Below are 18,831 nucleotides of genomic sequence, written 5' to 3'. Positions count from 1 at the left end.
GTCTGAGTAAAAGAGAAGCAGCTTACAGGATTTCTGTACATTGGAAGTAGTGAGAGGCAGTTTACAGGAGTTCTGCATCCTGAGTGTAGGAAACACTTTAGAGGAGTTCTATAGCATGGGAGTAGTCTTACGCACTATGCGGGTTTTCAGTTGTCTGCGTAAAAGAGAAGCAGCTTACAGGATTTCTGTACATCGGAAGTAGTGAGAGGCAGTTTACAGGAGTTCTGCATCCTGAGTGTAGGAAACACTTTACGGGAGTTCTGTAGCATGGGAATAGTCTTACGCACTATGCGGGTTTTTAGTAGTCTGAGTTAAAGAGAAGCAGCTTACAGGATTTGTGTACATTGTGAGTAGGGAGAGGCAGTTTACAGGAGTTCTGCATCCTGAGTGCAGGAAACACTTTACGGGAGTTCTGTAGTATGGGAGTAGTCTTACGCACTATGCGGGTTTTCAGTTGTCTGAGTAAAAGAGAAGCAGCTTACAGGATTTCTGTACATTGGAAGTAGTGAGAGGCAGTTTACAGGAGTTCTGCATCCTGAGTGTAAGAAACACTTTATGGGAGTTCTGTAGCATGGGAGTAGTCTTACCCACTATGCGGGTTTTCAGTAGTCTGAGTAAAAGAGAAGCAGCTTACAGGATTTGTGTACATTGGAAGTATTGAGAGACAGTTTACAGGAGTTCTGCATCCTGAGTGTAGGAAACACTTTACGGGAGTTCTGTAGCATGGGAGTAGTCTTACGCACTATGCGGGTTTTCAGTAGTCTGAGTAAAAGAGAAGCAGCTTACAGGATTTCTGTACATTGGAAGTAGTGAGAGGCAGTTTACAGGAGTTCTGCATCCTGAGTGTAGGAAACACTTTACGGGAGTTCTGTAGCATGGGAGATGTCTTACGCACTATGCGGGTTTTCAGTAGTCTGAGTAAAAGAGAAGCAGCTTACAGGATTAGTGTGCATTGTGAGTAGTGAGAGGCAGTTTACAGGAGTTCTGCATCCTGAGTGTAGGAAACACTAGATGGGAGTTCTGCAGCATGGGAGTAGTCTTACGCACTATGCGGGTTTTCAGCAGTCTGAGTAAAAGAGAAGCAGCTTACAGGATTTCTGTACATTGGAAGTAGTGAGAGGCAGTTTACAGGAGTTCTGCATCCTGAGTGTAAGAAACACTACACAGGAGTTCTGTAGCATGGGATTAGTCTTACGCACTATGCGGGTTTTTAGTAGTCTGAGTAAAAGAGAAGCACCTTACAGGATTTGTGTACATTGTGAGTAGGGAGAGGCAGTTTACAGGAGTTCTGCATCCTGAGTGTAGGAAACACTTTACGGGAGTTCTGTAGCATGGGAATAGTCTTACGCACTATGCGGGTTTTTAGTAGTCTGAGTAAAAGCGAAGCAGCTTACAGGATTTGTGTACATTGTGAGTAGAGAGAGGCAGTTTACAGGAGTTCTGCATCCTGAGAGTAGGAAACACTTTACGGGAGTTCTGTAGCATGGGAGCTAATGCACTATGCGCGTTTTCAGTTGTCTGAGTAAAAGAGAAGCAGCTTACAGGATTTGTGTACATTGTGAGTAGGGAGAGGCAGTTTACAGGAGTTTTGCATCCTGAGTGTAGGAAACACTTTACGGGAGTTCTGTAGTATGGGAGTAGTGTTACGCACTATGCGGGTTTTCAGTTGTCTGAGTAAAAGAGAAGCAGCTTACAGGATTTCTGTACATTGGAAGTAGTGAGATGCAGTTTACAGGAGTTCTGCATCCTGAGTGTAGGAAACACTTTATGGGAGTTCTGTAGCATGGGAGTAGTCTTACGCACTATGCGGGTTTTCAGTAGTCTGCGTCAAAGAGAAGCAGCTACAGGATTTCTGTACATTGCAAGTAGTGAGAGGCAGTTTACAGGAGTTCTGCATCCTGAATGTAGGAAACACTTAAGAGGAGTTCTATAGCATGGGAGTAGTCTTACGCACTATGCGGGTTTTCAGTAGTCTGAGTAAAAGAGAAGCAGCTTACAGGATTTGTGTACATTGGAAGTAGTGAGAGGCAGTTTACAGGAGTTCTGCATCCTGAGTGTAGGAAACACTACATGGGAGTTCTGTAGCATGGGAGTAGTCTTACGCACTATGCGAGTTTTCAGCAGTCTTAGTGAAAGAGAAGCAGCTTACAGGATTTCTGTACATTGGAAGTAGTGAGAGGCAGTTTACAGGAGTTCTGCATCCTGAGTGTAGGAAACACTAGATGGGAGTTCTGCAGCATGGCAGTAGTCTTACGCACTATGCGGGTTTTCAGCAGTCTGAGTAAAAGAGAAGCAGCTTACAGGATTTCTGTACATTGGAAGTAGTGAGAGGCAGTTTACAGGAGTTCTGCATCCTGAGTGTAAGAAACACTACACAGGAGTTCTGTAGCATGGGATTAGTCTAACGCACTATGCGGGTTTTTAGTAGTCTGAGTAAAAGAGAAGCAGCTTACAGGATTTGTGTACATTGTGAGTAGGGAGAGGCAGTTTACAGGAGTTCTGCATCCTGAGTGCAGGAAACACTTTACGGGAGTTCTGTAGTATGGGAGTAGTCTTACGCACTATGCGGGTTTTCAGTTGTCTGAGTAAAAGAGAAGCAGCTTACAGGATTTCTGTACATTGGAAGTAGTGAGAGGCAGTTTACTGGAGTTCTGCATCCTGAGTGTTGGAAACACTCTACGGGAGTTCTGTAGCATGGGAGTAGTCTTACGCACTATGGGGGTTTTCAGTTGTCTGAGTAAAAGAGAAGCAGCTTACAGGATTTCTGTACATTGGAAGTAGTGAGAGGCAGTTTACAGGAGTTCTGCATCCTGAGTGTAGGAAACACTTTACGGGAGTTCTGTAGCATGGGAGTAGTCTTACGCACTATGTGGGTTTTCAGTAGTTTGAGTAAAAGAGAAGCAGCTTACAGGATTTCTGTACATTGGAAGTAGTGAGAGGCAGTTTACAGGAGTTCTGCATCCTGAGTGTAGGAAACACTTTATGGGAGTTCTGTAGTATGGGAGTAGTCTTACGCACTATGCGGGTTTTCAGCAGTCTGAGTAAAAGAGAAGCAGCTTACAGGATTTCTGTACATTGGAAGTAGTGAGAGGCAGTTTACAGGAGTTCTGCATCCTGAGTGTAGGAAACACTTTACGGGAGTTCTGTAGCCTGGGATTAGTCTTACCCACTATGCGGGTTTTCAGTTGTCTGAGTAAAAGAGAAGCAGCTTACAGGATTTCTGTACATTGGAAGTAGTGAGAGGCAGTTTACAGGAGTTCTGCATCCTGAGTGTAGGAAACACTTTATGGGACTTCTGTAGCATGGGAGTAGTCTTACACACTATGCGGGTTTTCAGCAGTCTGAGTAAAAGAGAAGCAGCTTACAGGATTTCTATACATTGGAAGTAGTGAGAGGCAGTTTACAGGAGTTCTGAATCCTGAGTGTAGGAAACACTTTACGGGAGTTCTGTAGCATGGGAGTAGTCTTACGCTCTATGCGGGTTTTCAGTTGTCTGAGTAAAAGAGAAGCAGCTTACAGGATTTCTGTACATTGGAAGTAGTGAGAGGCAGTTTACAGGAGTTCTGCATCCTGAGTGTAGGAAACACTTTACGGGAGTTCTGTAGTATGGGAGTAGTCTTACACACTGTGCGGGTTTTCAGTTGTCTGAGTAAAAGAGAAGCAGCTTACAGGATTTCTGTACATTGGAAGCAGTGAGAGGCAGTTTACAGGAGTTCTGCATCCTGAGTGTAGGAAACACTTTACGGGAGTTCTGTAGTATGGGAGTAGTCTTACGCACTATGCGGGTTTTAAGCAGTCTTAGTAAAAGAGAAGCAGCTTACAGGATTTCTGTACATTGGAAGTAGTGAGAGGCAGTTTACAGGAGTTCTGCATCCTTAGTGTAGGAAACCTTTTACGGGAGTTCTGTAGCATGGGAGTAGTCTTACGCACTATGCGGGTTTTCAGTAGTCTGCGTAAAAGAGAAGCAGCTTACAGGATTTCTGTACATTGGAAGTACTGAGAGGCAGTTTACAGGAGTTTTGCATCCTGAGTTTATAAAACACTTTATGGGACTTCTGTAGCATGGGAGTAGTCTTACGCACTATGCGGGTTTTCAGCAGTCTGAGTAAAAGAGAAGCAGCTTACAGGATTTCTGTACATTGGAAGTAGTGAGAGGCAGTTTACAGGAGTTCTCCATCCTGAGTGTAGGAAACACTTTACGGGAGTTCTGTAGCATGGGAGTAGTCTTACGCACTATGCGGGTTTTCAGTTGTCTGAGTAAAAGAGAAGCAGCTTACAGGATTTCTGTACATTGGAAGCAGTGAGAGGCAGTTTACAGGAGTTCTGCATCCTGAGTGTAGGAAACACTTTACGGGAGTTCTGTAGCATGGGAGTAGTCTTACGCATTATGCTGGTTTTCAGTAGTCTGAGTAAAAGAGAAGCAGCTTACAGGATTTCTGTACATTGGAAGTAGTGAGAGGCAGTTTACAGGAGTTCTGCATCCTGAGTGTAGGAAACACTACATGGGATTTTTGCAGCATGGGAGTAGTCTTACGCACTATGCGGGTTTTCAGTTGTCTGAGTAAAAGAGAAGCAGCTTACAGGATTTCTGTACATTGGAAGCAGTGAGAGGCAGTTTACAGGAGTTCTGCATCCTGAGTGTAGGAAACACTTTACGGGAGTTCTGTAGCCTGGGATTAGTCTTACGCACTATGCGGGTTTTCAGTAGTCTGAGTAAAAGAGAAGCAGCTTACAGGATTTCTGTACATTGGAAGTAGTGAGAGGCAGTTTACAGGAGTTCTGCATCCTGAGTGTAGGAAATACTACATGGGAGTTTTGAAGCATGGGAGTAGTCTGACGCACTATGCGGGTTTTCAGCAGTCTGAGTAAAAGAGAAGCAGCTTACAGGATTTGTGTACATTGGAAGTAGTGAGAGGCAGTTTACAGGAGTTCTGCATCCTGAGTGTAGGAAACACTTTACGGGAGTTCTGTAGTATGGGAGTAGTCTTACGCACTATGCGGGTTTTCAGTTGTCTGAATAAAAGAGAAGCAGCTTACAGGTTTTCTGTACATTGGCAGTAGTGAGAGGCAGTTTACAGGAGTTCTGCATCCTGAGTGTAGGAAACACTCTACGGGAGTTCTGTAGCATGGGAGTAGTCTTACGCACTATGCGGGTTTTCAGCAGTCTGAGTAAAAGAGAAGCAGCTTACAGGATTTCTCTACATTGGAAGTAGTGAGAGGCAGTTTACAGGAGTTTTGCATCCTGAGTGTAGGAAACACTTTACGGGTGTTCTGTAGCATGGGAGTAGTCTTACGCCCTATGCGGGTTTTCAGCAGTCTGAGTAAAAGAGAAGCAGCTTACAGGATTTCTGTACATTGGAAGTAGTGAGAGGCAGTTTACAGGAGTTCTGCATCCTGAGTGTAAGAAACACTTTATGGGAGTTCTGTAGCATGGGAGTAGTATTACCCACTATGCGGGTTTTCAGTAGTCTGAGTAAAAGAGAAGCAGCTTACAGGATTTGTGTACATTGGAAGTATTGAGAGACAGTTTACAGGAGTTCTGCATCCTGAGTGTAGGAAACACTTTACGGGAGTTCTGTAGCATGGGAGTAGTCTTACGCACTATGCGGGTTTTCAGTAGTCTGAGTAAAAGAGAAGCAGCTTACAGGATTTCTGTACATTGGAAGTAGTGAGAGGCAGTTTACAGGAGTTCTGCATCCTGAGTGTAGGAAACACTTTACGGGAGTTCTGTAGCATGGGAGATGTCTTACGCACTATGCGGGTTTTCAGTAGTCTGAGTAAAAGAGAAGCAGCTTACAGGATTAGTGTGCATTGTGAGTAGTGAGAGGCAGTTTACAGGAGTTCTGCATCCTAAGTGTAGGAAACACTAGATGGGAGTTCTGCAGCATGGGAGTAGTCTTACGCACTATGCGGGTTTTCAGCAGTCTGAGTAAAAGAGAAGCAGCTTACAGGATTTCTGTACATTGGAAGTAGTGAGAGGCAGTTTACAGGAGTTCTGCATCCTGAGTGTAAGTAACACTACACAGGAGTTCTGTAGCATGGGATTAGTCTTACGCACTATGCGGGTTTTTAGTAGTCTGAGTAAAAGAGAAGCACCTTACAGGATTTGTGTACATTGTGAGTAGGGAGAGGCAGTTTACAGGAGTTCTGCATCCTGAGTGTAGGAAACACTTTACGGGAGTTCTGTAGCATGGGAATAGTCTTACGCACTATGCGGGTTTTTAGTAGTCTGAGTAAAAGAGAAGCAGCTTACAGGATTTGTGTACATTGTGAGTAGAGAGAGGCAGTTTACAGGAGTTCTGCATCCTGAGAGTAGGAAACACTTTACGGGAGTTCTGTAGCATGGGAGCTAATGCACTATGCGCGTTTTCAGTTGTCTGAGTAAAAGAGAAGCAGCTTACAGGATTTGTGTACATTGTGAGTAGGGAGAGGCAGTTTACAGGAGTTTTGCATCCTGAGTGTAGGAAACACTTTACGGGAGTTCTGTAGTATGGGAGTAGTGTTACGCACTATGCGGGTTTTCAGTTGTCTGAGTAAAAGAGAAGCAGCTTACAGGATTTCTGTACATTGGAAGTAGTGAGATGCAGTTTACAGGAGTTCTGCATCCTTAGTGTAGGAAACACTTTATGGGAGTTCTGTAGCATGGGAGTAGTCTTACGCACTATGCGGGTTTTCAGTAGTCTGCGTCAAAGAGAAGCAGCTACAGGATTTCTGTACATTGCAAGTAGTGAGAGGCAGTTTACAGGAGTTCTGCATCCTGAATGTAGGAAACACTTAAGAGGAGTTCTATAGCATGGGAGTAGTCTTACGCACTATGCGGGTTTTCAGTAGTCTGAGTAAAAGAGAAGCAGCTTACAGGATTTGTGTACATTGGAAGTAGTGAGAGGCAGTTTACAGGAGTTCTGCATCCTGAGTGTAGGAAACACTACATGGGAGTTCTGTAGCATGGGAGTAGTCTTACGCACTATGCGAGTTTTCAGCAGTCTTAGTGAAAGAGAAGCAGCTTACAGGATTTCTGTACATTGGAAGTAGTGAGAGGCAGTTTACAGGAGTTCTGCATCCTGAGTGTAGGAAACACTACATGGGAGTTCTGCAGCATGGCAGTAGTCTTACGCACTATGCGGGTTTTCAGCAGTCTGAGTAAAAGAGAAGCAGCTTACAGGATTTCTGTACATTGGAAGTAGTGAGAGGCAGTTTACAGGAGTTCTGCATCCTGAGTGTAAGAAACACTTTACGGGAGTTCTGTAGCCTGGGATTAGTCTTACACACTATGCGGGTTTTCAGTAGTCTGAGTAAAAGAGAAGCAGCTTACAGGATTTCTGTACATTGGAAGTAGTGAGAGGCAGTTTACAGGAGTTCTGCATCCTGAGTGTAGGAAACACTTTACGGGAGTTCTGTTGTATGGGAGTAGTGTTACGCACTATGCGGGTTTTCAGCAGTCATAGTAAAAGAGAAGCAGCTTACAGGATTTCTGTACATTGGAAGTAGTGAGAGGCAGTTTACAGGAGTTCTGCATCCTGAGTGTAGGAAACACATTATGGGAGTTCTGTAGCATGGAAGTAGTCTTACGCACTATGCGGGTTTTCAGTAGTCTGCGTAAAAGAGAAGCAGCTTACAGGATTTCTGTACATTGGAAGTAGTGAGAGGCAGTTTACAGGAGTTTTGCATCCTGAGTGTAGGAAACACTTTATGGGAGTTCTGTAGCATGGGAGTAGTTTTACGCACTATGCGGGTTTTCAGTAGTCTGCGTAAAAGAGAAGCAGCTTACAGGATTTCTGTACATTGGAAGTAGTGAGAGGCAGTTTACAGGAGTTCTGCATCCTGAGTGTAGGAAACACTTTACGGGAGTTCTGTAGCATGGGAGTAGTCTTACGCACTATGCGGGTTTTCAGTAGTCTGAGTAAAAGAGAAGCAGCTTACAGGATTTCTGTACATTGGAAGTAGTGAGAGGCAGTTTACAGGAGTTCTGCATCCTGAGTGTAGGAAACACTACATGGGAGTTTTGCAGCATGGGAGTAGTCTGACGCACTATGCGGGTTTTCAACAGTCTGAGTAAAAGAGAAGCAGCTTACAGGATTTGTGTACATTGGAAGTAGTGAGAGGCAGTTTACAGGAGTTCTGCATCCTGAGTGTAGGAAACACTTTACGGGAGTTCTGTAGTATGGGAGTAGTCTTACGCACTATGCGGGTTTTCAGTTGTCTGAGTAAAAGAGAAGCAGCTTACAGGATTTCTGTACATTGGCAGCAGTGAGAGGCAGTTTACAGGAGTTCTGCATCCTGAGTGTAGGAAACACTCTACGGGAGTTCTGTAGCATGGGAGTAGTCTCACGCACTATGCGGGTTTTCAGTAGTCTGAGTAAAAGAGAAGCAGCTTACAGGATTTCTCTACATTGGAAGTAGTGAGAGGCAGTTTACAGGAGTTCTGCATCCTGAGTGTAGGAAACACTACATGGGAGTTTTGCAGCATGGGAGTAGTCTGACGCACTATGCGGGTTTTCAGCAGTCTGAGTAAAAGAGAAGCAGCTTACAGGATTTCTGTACATTGGAAGTAGTGAGAGGCAGTTTACAGGAGTTCTGCATCCTGAGTGTAAGAAACACTACACAGGAGTTCTGTAGCATGGGATTAGTCTTACGCACTATGCGGGTTTTTAGTAGTCTGAGTAAAAGAGAAGCAGCTTACAGGATTTGTGTACATTGTGAGTAGGGAGAGGCAGTTTACAGGAGTTCTGCATCCTGACTGTAGGAAACACTTTACGGGAGTTCTGTAGCATGGGAATAGTCTTACGCACTATGCGGGTTTTCAGTTGTCTGAGTAAAAGAGAAGCAGCTTACAGGATTTCTGTACATTGGAAGCAGTGAGAGGCAGTTTACAGGAGTTCTGCATCCTGAGTGTAAGAAACACTTTACGGGAGTTCTGTAGCCTGGGATTAGTCTTACCCACTATGCGGGTTTTCAGCAGTCTTAGTAAAAGAGAAGCAGCTTACAGGATTTCTGTACATTGGAAGCAGTGAGAGGCAGTTTACAGGAGTTCTGCATCCTGAGTGTAGGAAACACTTTACGGGAGTTCTGTAGCCTGGGATTAGTCTTACCCACTATGCGGGTTTTCAGCAGTCTTAGTAAAAGAGAAGCAGCTTACAGGATTTCTGTACATTGGAAGTAGTGAGAGGCAGTTTACAGGAGTTCTGCATCCTGAGTGTAGGAAACACTTTATGGGACTTCTGTAGCATGGGAGTAGTCTTACGCACTATGCGGGTTTTCAGCAGTCTGAGTAAAAGAGAAGCAGCTTACAGGATTTCTGTACATTGGCAGTAGTGAGAGGCAGTTTACAGGAGTTCTGCATCCTTAGTGTAGGAAACCTTTTACGGGAGTTCTGTAGCATGGGAGTAGTCTTACGCACTATGCGGGTTTTCAGTAGTCTGCGTAAAAGAGAAGCAGCTTACAGGATTTCTGTACATTGGAAGTACTGAGAGGCAGTTTACAGGAGTTTTGCATCCTGAGTTTATAAAACACTTTATGGGACTTCTGTAGCATGGGAGTAGTCTTACGCACTATGCGGGTTTTCAGCAGTCTGAGTAAAAGAGAAGCAGCTTACAGGATTTCTGTACATTGGAAGTAGTGAGAGGCAGTTTACAGGAGTTCTCCATCCTGAGTGTAGGAAACACTTTACGGGAGTTCTGTAGCATGGGAGTAGTCTTACGCACTATGCGGGTTTTCAGTTGTCTGAGTAAAAGAGAAGCAGCTTACAGGATTTCTGTACATTGGAAGCAGTGAGAGGCAGTTTACAGGAGTTCTGCATCCTGAGTGTAGGAAACACTTTACGGGAGTTCTGTAGTATGGGAGTAGTCTTACGCACTATGCGGGTTTTCAGTTGTCTGAGTAAAAGAGAAGCAGCTTACAGGATTTCTGTACATTGGAAGCAGTGAGAGGCAGTTTACAGGAGTTCTGCATCCTGAGTGTAGGAAACACTTTACGGGAGTTCTGTAGCCTGGGATTAGTCTTACACACTATGCGGGTTTTCAGTAGTCTGAGTAAAAGAGAAGCAGCTTACAGGATTTCTGTACATTGGAAGTAGTGAGAGGCAGTTTACAGGAGTTCTGCATCCTGAGTGTAGGAAACACTTTACGGGAGTTCTGTTGTATGGGAGTAGTGTTACGCACTATGCGGGTTTTCAGCAGTCTTAGTAAAAGAGAAGCAGCTTACAGGATTTCTGTACATTGGAAGTAGTGAGAGGCAGTTTACAGGAGTTCTGCATCCTGAGTGTAGGAAACACATTATGGGAGTTCTGTAGCATGGAAGTAGTCTTACGCACTATGCGGGTTTTCAGAAGTCTGCGTAAAAGAGAAGCAGCTTACAGGATTTCTGTACATTGGAAGTAGTGAGAGGCAGTTTACAGGAGTTTTGCATCCTGAGTGTAGGAAACACTTTATGGGAGTTCTGTAGCATGGGAGTAGTTTTACGCACTATGCGGGTTTTCAGTAGTCTGCGTAAAAGAGAAGCAGCTTACAGGATTTCTGTACATTGGAAGTAGTGAGAGGCAGTTTACAGGAGTTCTGCATCCTGAGTGTAGGAAACACTTTACGGGAGTTCTGTAGCATGGGAGTAGTCTTACGCACTATGCGGGTTTTCAGTAGTCTGAGTAAAAGAGAAGCAGCTTACAGGATTTCTGTACATTGGAAGTAGTGAGAGGCAGTTTACAGGAGTTCTGCATCCTGAGTGTAGGAAACACTACATGGGAGTTTTGCAGCATGGGAGTAGTCTGACGCACTATGCGGGTTTTCAACAGTCTGAGTAAAAGAGAAGCAGCTTACAGGATTTGTGTACATTGGAAGTAGTGAGAGGCAGTTTACAGGAGTTCTGCATCCTGAGTGTAGGAAACACTTTACGGGAGTTCTGTAGCATGGGAGTAGTCTTACGCACTATGCGGGTTTTCAGTTGTCTGAGTAAAAGAGAAGCAGCTTACAGGATTTCTGTACATTGGCAGTAGTGAGAGGCAGTTTACAGGAGTTCTGCATCCTGAGTGTAGGAAACACTCTACGGGAGTTCTGTAGCATGGGAGTAGTCTCACGCACTATGCGGGTTTTCAGTAGTCTGAGTAAAAGAGAAGCAGCTTACAGGATTTCTCTACATTGGAAGTAGTGAGAGGCAGTTTACAGGAGTTCTGCATCCTGAGTGTAGGAAACACTACATGGGAGTTTTGCAGCATGGGAGTAGTCTGACGCACTATGCGGGTTTTCAGCAGTCTGAGTAAAAGAGAAGCAGCTTACAGGATTTCTGTACATTGGAAGTAGTGAGAGGCAGTTTACAGGAGTTCTGCATCCTGAGTGTAAGAAACACTACACAGGAGTTCTGTAGCATGGGATTAGTCTTACGCACTATGCGGGTTTTTAGTAGTCTGAGTAAAAGAGAAGCAGCTTACAGGATTTGTGTACATTGTGAGTAGGGAGAGGCAGTTTACAGGAGTTCTGCATCCTGACTGTAGGAAACACTTTACGGGAGTTCTGTAGCATGGGAATAGTCTTACGCACTATGCGCGTTTTCAGTTGTCAGAGTAAAAGAGAAGCAGCTTACAGGATTTGTGTACATTGTGAGTAGGGAGAGGCAGTTTACAGGAGTTCTGAATCCTGAGTGTAGGAAACACTTTACGGGAGTTCTGTAGCATGGGATTAGTCTTACCCACTATATGCGTTTTCAGTAGTCTGAGTAAAAGAGAAGCAGCTTACAGGATTTGTGTACATTGGAAGTAGTGAGAGGCAGTTTACAGGAGTTCTGCATCCTGAGTGTAGGAAACACTTTACGGGAGTTCTGTAGCATGGGAGTAGTCTTACGCACTATGCGGGTTTTCAGTTGTCTGAGTAAAAGAGAAGCAGCTTACAGGATTTGTGTACATTGGAAGTAGTGAGAGGTAGTTTACAGGAGTTCTGAATCCTGAGTGTAGGAAACACTTTACGGGAGTTCTGTAGTATGGGAGTAGTCTTACGCACTATGCGGGTTTTCATTTGTCTGAGTAAAAGAGAAGCAGCTTACAGGATTTGTGTACATTGTGAGTAGGGAGAGGCAGTTTCCAGGAGTTCTGCATCCTGAGTGTAGGAAACACTTTACGGGAGTTCTGTAGCATGGGAGTAGTCTTACGCACTATGCGGGTTTTCAGTAGTCTGAGTAAAAGAGAAGCAGCTTACAGGATTTCTGTACATTGGAAGTAGTGAGAGGCAGTTTACAGGAGTTCTGCATCCTGAGTGTAGGAAACACTTTACGGGAGTTCTGTAGCATGGGATTAGTCTTACGCACTATGCGGGTTTTAGTAGTCTGAGTAAAAGAGAAGCAGCTTACAGGATTTGTGTACATTGGAAGTAGTGAGAGGCAGTTTACAGGAGTTCTGCATCCTGACTGTAGGAAACACTTTACGGGAGTTCTGTAGCATGGGAGTAGTCTTACGCACTATGCGGGTTTTCAGTTGTCTGAGTAAAAGAGAAGCAGCTTACAGGATTTCTGTACATTGGAAGTAGTGAGAGGCAGTTTACAGGAGTTCTGCATCCTGAGTGTAGGAAACACTTTACGGGAGTTCTGTAGTATGGCTGTAGTCTTACGCACTATGCGGGTTTTCAGTTGTCTGAGTAAAAGAGAAGCAGCTTACAGGATTTCTGTACATTGGAAGTAGTGAGAGGCAGTTTACAGGAGTTCTGCATCCTGAGTGTAGGAAACACTTTACGGGAGTTCTGTAGCATGGGAGTAGTCTTACGCACTATGCGGGATTTCAGTAGTCTGCATAAAAGAGAAGCAGCTTACAGGATTTCTGTACATTGGAAGTAGTGAGAGGCAGTTTACAGGAGTTCTGCATCCTGAGTGTAGGAAACACTTTACAGGAGTTCTATAGCATGGGAGTAGTCTTACGCACTATGCGGGTTTTCAGTTGTCTGCGTAAAAGAGAAGCAGCTTACAGGATTTCTGTACATTGGAAGTAGTGAGAAGCAGTTTACAGGAGTTTTGCATCCTGAGTGTAGGAAACACTTTATGGGAGTTCTGTAGCATGGGAGTAGTCTTACGCACTATGCGGGTTTTCAGCAGTCTGAGTAAAAGAGAAGCAGCTTACAGGATTTGTGTACATTGGAAGTAGTGAGAGGCAGTTTACAGGAGTTCTGCATCCTGAGTGTAGGAAACACTTTACGGGAGTTCTGCAGTATGGGAGTAGTCTTACGCACTATGCGGGTTTTCAGCAGTCTTAGTAAAAGAGAAGCAGCTTACAGGATTTCTGTACATTGGAAGTAGTGAGAGGCAGTTTACAGGAGTTCTGCATCCTGAGTGTAGGAAACACTAGATGGGAGTTCTGCAGCATGGAAGTAGTCTTACGCACTATGCGGGTTTTCAGCAGTCTGAGTAAAAGAGAAGCAGCTTACAGGATTTCTGTACATTGGAAGTAGTGAGAGGCAGTTTACAGGAGTTCTGCATCCTGAGTGTAGGAAACACTTTACGGGAGTTCTGTAGCATGGGAGTAGTCTTACGCACTATGCGGGTTTTCAGTAGTCTGAGTAAAAGAGAAGCAGCTTACAGGATTTCTGTACATTGGAAGTAGTGAGAGGCAGTTTACAGGAGTTCTGCATCCTGAGTGTAGGAAACACTTTACGGGAGTTCTGTAGTATGGGAGTAGTCTTACGCACTATGGGGGTTTTCAGTTGTCTGAGTAAAAGAGAAGCAGCTTACAGGATTTGTGTACATTGGAAGTAGTGAGAGGCTGTTTACAGGAGTTCTGCATCCTGAGTGTAGGAAACACTTTACGGGAGTTCTGTAGTATGGGAGTAGTCTTACGCACTATGCGGGTTTTCAGTTGTCTGAGTAAAAGAGAAGCAGCTTACAGGATTTCTGTACATTGGCAGTAGTGAGAGGCAGTTTACAGGAGTTCTGCATCCTGAGTGTAGGAAACACTCTACGGGAGTTCTGTAGCATGGGATTAGTCTCACGCACTATGCGGGTTTTCAGTAGTCTGAGTAAAAGAGAAGCAGCTTACAGGATTTCTCTACATTGGAAGTAGTGAGAGGCAGTTTACAGGAGTTCTGCATCCTGAGTGTAGGAAACACTACATGGGAGTTTTGCAGCATGGGAGTAGTCTGACGCACTATGCGGGTTTTCAGCAGTCTGAGTAAAAGAGAAGCAGCTTACAGGATTTCTGTACATTGGAAGTAGTGAGAGGCAGTTTACAGGAGTTCTGCATCCTGAGTGTAAGAAACACTACACAGGAGTTCTGTAGCATGGGATTAGTCTTACGCACTATGCGGGTTTTTAGTAGTCTGAGTAAAAGAGAAGCAGCTTACAGGATTTGTGTACATTGTGAGTAGGGAGAGGCAGTTTACAGGAGTTCTGCATCCTGACTGTAGGAAACACTTTACGGGAGTTCTGTAGCATGGGAATAGTCTTACGCACTATGCGCGTTTTCAGTTGTCAGAGTAAAAGAGAAGCAGCTTACAGGATTTGTGTACATTGTGAGTAGGGAGAGGCAGTTTACAGGAGTTCTGAATCCTGAGTGTAGGAAACACTATACGGGAGTTCTGTAGCATGGGATTAGTCTTACCCACTATGTGCGTTTTCAGTAGTCTGAGTAAAAGAGAAGCAGCTTACAGGATTTGTGTACATTGGAAGTAGTGAGAGGCAGTTTACAGGAGTTCTGCATTCTGAGTGTAGGAAACCTTTTACGGGAGTTCTGTAGCATGGGAGTAGTCTTACGCACTATGCGGGTTTTCAGTTGTCTGAGTAAAAGAGAAGCAGCTTACAGGATTTGTGTACATTGGAAGTAGTGAGAGGTAGTTTACAGGAGTTCTGAATCCTGAGTGTAGGAAACACTTTACGGGAGTTCTGTAGTATGGGAGTAGTCTTACGCACTATGCGGGTTTTCATTTGTCTGAGTAAAAGAGAAGCAGCTTACAGGATTTGTGTACATTGTGAGTAGGGAGAGGCAGTTTCCAGGAGTTCTGCATCCTGAGTGTAGGAAACACTTTACGGGAGTTCTGTAGCATGGGAGTAGTCTTACGCACTATGCGGGTTTTCAGTAGTCTGAGTAAAAGAGAAGCAGCTTACAGGATTTCTGTACATTGGAAGTAGTGAGAGGCAGTTTACAGGAGTTCTGCATCCTGAGTGTAGGAAACACTTTACGGGAGTTCTGTAGCATGGGATTAGTCTTACGCACTATGCGGGTTTTAGTAGTCTGAGTAAAAGAGAAGCAGCTTACAGGATTTGTGTACATTGGAAGTAGTGAGAGGCAGTTTACAGGAGTTCTGCATCCTGACTGTAGGAAACACTTTACGGGAGTTCTGTAGCATGGGAGTAGTCTTACGCACTATGCGGGTTTTCAGTTGTCTGAGTAAAAGAGAAGCAGCTTACAGGATTTCTGTACATTGGAAGTAGTGAGAGGCAGTTTACAGGAGTTCTGCATCCTGAGTGTAGGAAACACTTTACGGGAGTTCTGTAGTATGGCTGTAGTCTTACGCACTATGCGGGTTTTCAGTTGTCTGAGTAAAAGAGAAGCAGCTTACAGGATTTCTGTACATTGGAAGTAGTGAGAGGCAGTTTACAGGAGTTCTGCATCCTGAGTGTAGGAAACACTTTACAGGAGTTCTATAGCATGGGAGTAGTCTTACGCACTATGGGGGTTTTCAGTTGTCTGCGTAAAAGAGAAGCAGCTTACAGGATTTCTGTACATTGGAAGTAGTGAGAGGCAGTTTACAGGAGTTTTGCATCCTGAGTGTAGGAAACACTTTATGGGAGTTCTGTAGCATGGGAGTAGTCTTACGCACTATGCGGGTTTTCAGCAGTCTGAGTAAAAGAGAAGCAGCTTACAGGATTTGTGTACATTGGAAGTAGTGAGAGGCAGTTTACAGGAGTTCTGCATCCTGAGTGTAGGAAACACTTTACGGGAGTTCTGCAGTATGGGAGTAGTCTTACGCACTATGCGGGTTTTCAGCAGTCTTAGTAAAAGAGAAGCAGCTTACAGGATTTCTGTACATTGGAAGTAGTGAGAGGCAGTTTACAGGAGTTCTGCATCCTGAGTGTAGGAAACACTAGATGGGAGTTCTGCAGCATGGAAGTAGTCTTACGCACTATGCGGGTTTTCAGCAGTCTGAGTAAAAGAGAAGCAGCTTACAGGATTTCTGTACATTGGAAGTAGTGAGAGGCAGTTTACAGGAGTTCTGCATCCTGAGTGTAGGAAACACTTTACGGGAGTTCTGTAGCATGGGAGTAGTCTTACGCACTATGCGGGTTTTCAGTAGTCTGAGTAAAAGAGAAGCAGCTTACAGGATTTCTGTACATTGGAAGTAGTGAGAGGCAGTTTACAGGAGTTCTGCATCCTGAGTGTAGGAAACACTTTACGGGAGTTCTGTAGTATGGGAGTAGTCTTACGCACTATGCGGGTTTTCAGTTGTCTGAGTAAAAGAGAAGCAGCTTACAGGATTTCTGTACATTGGCAGTAGTGAGAGGCAGTTTACAGGAGTTGTGCATCCTGAGTGTAGGAAACACTCTACGGGAGTTCTGTAGCATGGGAGTAGTCTTACGCACTATGCGGGTTTTCAGTAGTCTGAGTAAAAGAGAAGCAGCTTACAGGATTTCTCTACATTGGAAGTAGTGAGAGGCAGTTTACAGGAGTTCTGCATCCTGAGTGTAGGAAACACTACATGGGAGTTTTGCAGCATGGGAGTAGTCTGACGTACTATGAGGGTTTTCAGCAGTCTGAGTAAAAGAGAAGCAGCTTACAGGATTTCTGTACATTGGAAGTAGTGAGAGGCAGTTTACAGGAGTTTTGCATCCTGAGTGTATAAAACACTTTATGGGACTTCTGTAGCATGGGAGTAGTCTTACGCACTATGCGGGTTTTCAGCAGTCTGAGTAAAAGAGAAGCAGCTTACAGGATTTGTGTACATTGTGAGTAGGGAGAGGCAGTTTACAGGAGTTCTGCATCCTGACTGTAGGAAACACTTTACGGGAGTTCTGTAGCATGGGAATAGTCTTACGCACTATGCGCGTTTTCAGTTGTCAGAGTAAAAGAGAAGCAGCTTACAGGATTTGTGTACATTGTGAGTAGGGAGAGGCAGTTTACAGGAGTTCTGCATCCTGAGTGTAGGAAACACTTTACGGGAGTTCTGTAGCATGGGATTAGTCTTACCCACTATGTGCGTTTTCAGTAGTCTGAGTAAAAGAGAAGCAGCTTACAGGATTTGTGTACATTGGAAGTAGTGAGAGGCAGTTTACAGGAGTTCTGCATCCTGAGTGTAGGAAACACTTTACGGGAGTTCTGTAGTATGGCTGTAGTCTTACGCACTATGCGGGTTTTCAGTTGTCTGAGTAAAAGAGAAGCAGCTTACAGGATTTCTGTACATTGGAAGTAGTGAGAGGCAGTTTACAGGAGTTCTGCATCCTGAGTGTAGGAAACACTTTACGGGAGTTCTGCAGCATGGGAGTAGTCTTACGCACTATGCGGGATTTCAGTAGTCTGCGTAAAAGAGAAGCAGCTTACAGGATTTCTGTACATTGGAAGTAGTGAGAGGCAGTTTACAGGAGTTCTGCATCCTGAGTGTAGGAAACACTTTACAGGAGTTCTATAGCATGGGAGTAGTCTTACGCACTATGCGGGTTTTCAGTTGTCTGCGTAAAAGAGAAGCAGCTTACAGGATTTCTGTACATTGGAAGTAGTGAGAGGCAGTTTACAGGAGTTTTGCATCCTGAGTGTAGGAAACACTTTATGGGAGTTCTGTAGCATGGGAGTAGTCTTACGCACTATGCGGGTTTTCAGCAGTCTGAGTAAAAGAGAAGCAGCTTACAGGATTTGTGTACATTGGAAGTAGTGAGAGGCAGTTTACAGGAGTTCTGCATCCTGAGTGTAGGAAACACTTTACGGGAGTTCTGCAGTATGGGAGTAGTCTTACGCACTATGCGGGTTTTCAGCAGTCTTAGTAAAAGAGAAGCAGCTTACAGGATTTCTGTACATTGGAAGTAGTGAGAGGCAGTTTACAGGAGTTCGGCATCCTGAGTGTAGGAAACACTAGATGGGAGTTCTGCAGCATGGAAGTAGTCTTACGCACTATGCGGGTTTTCAGCAGTCTGAGTAAAAGAGAAGCAGCTTACAGGATTTCTGTACATTGGAAGTAGTGAGAGGCAGTTTACAGGAGTTCTGCATCCTGAGTGTAGGAAACACTTTACGGGAGTTCTGTAGCATGGGAGTAGTCTTACGCACTATGCGGGTTTTCAGTAGTCTGAGTAAAAGAGAAGCAGCTTACAGGATTTCTGTACATTGGAAGTAGTGAGAGGCAGTTTACAGGAGTTCTGCATCCTGAGTGTAGGAAACACTTTACGGGAGTTCTGTAGTATGGGAGTAGTCTTACGCACTATGCGGGTTTTCAGTTGTCTGAGTAAAAGAGAAGCAGCTTACAGGATTTCTGTACATTGGCAGTAGTGAGAGGCAGTTTACAGGAGTTGTGCATCCTGAGTGTAGGAAACACTCTACGGGAGTTCTGTAGCATGGGAGTAGTCTTACGCACTATGCGGGTTTTCAGTAGTCTGAGTAAAAGAGAAGCAGCTTACAGGATTTCTCTACATTGGAAGTAGTGAGAGGCAGTTTACAGGAGTTCTGCATCCTGAGTGTAGGAAACACTACATGGGAGTTTTGCAGCATGGGAGTAGTCTGACGTACTATGCGGGTTTTCAGCAGTCTGAGTAAAAGAGAAGCAGCTTACAGGATTTCTGTACATTGGAAGTAGTGAGAGGCAGTTTACAGGAGTTCTGCATCCTGAGTGTATAAAACACTTTATGGGACTTCTGTAGCATGGGAGTAGTCTTACGCACTATGCGGGTTTT

Source organism: Oryctolagus cuniculus, chromosome 18 (genome assembly GCF_051225735.1).
Source record: "Oryctolagus cuniculus isolate XC-2025 breed Fujian yellow rabbit chromosome 18, ASM5122573v1, whole genome shotgun sequence".
Taxonomy (NCBI): Eukaryota; Metazoa; Chordata; class Mammalia; order Lagomorpha; family Leporidae; genus Oryctolagus; species Oryctolagus cuniculus.
The sequence above is the reverse complement of the archived record's forward strand: the minus strand, read 5'-3'. Positions refer to the sequence as shown.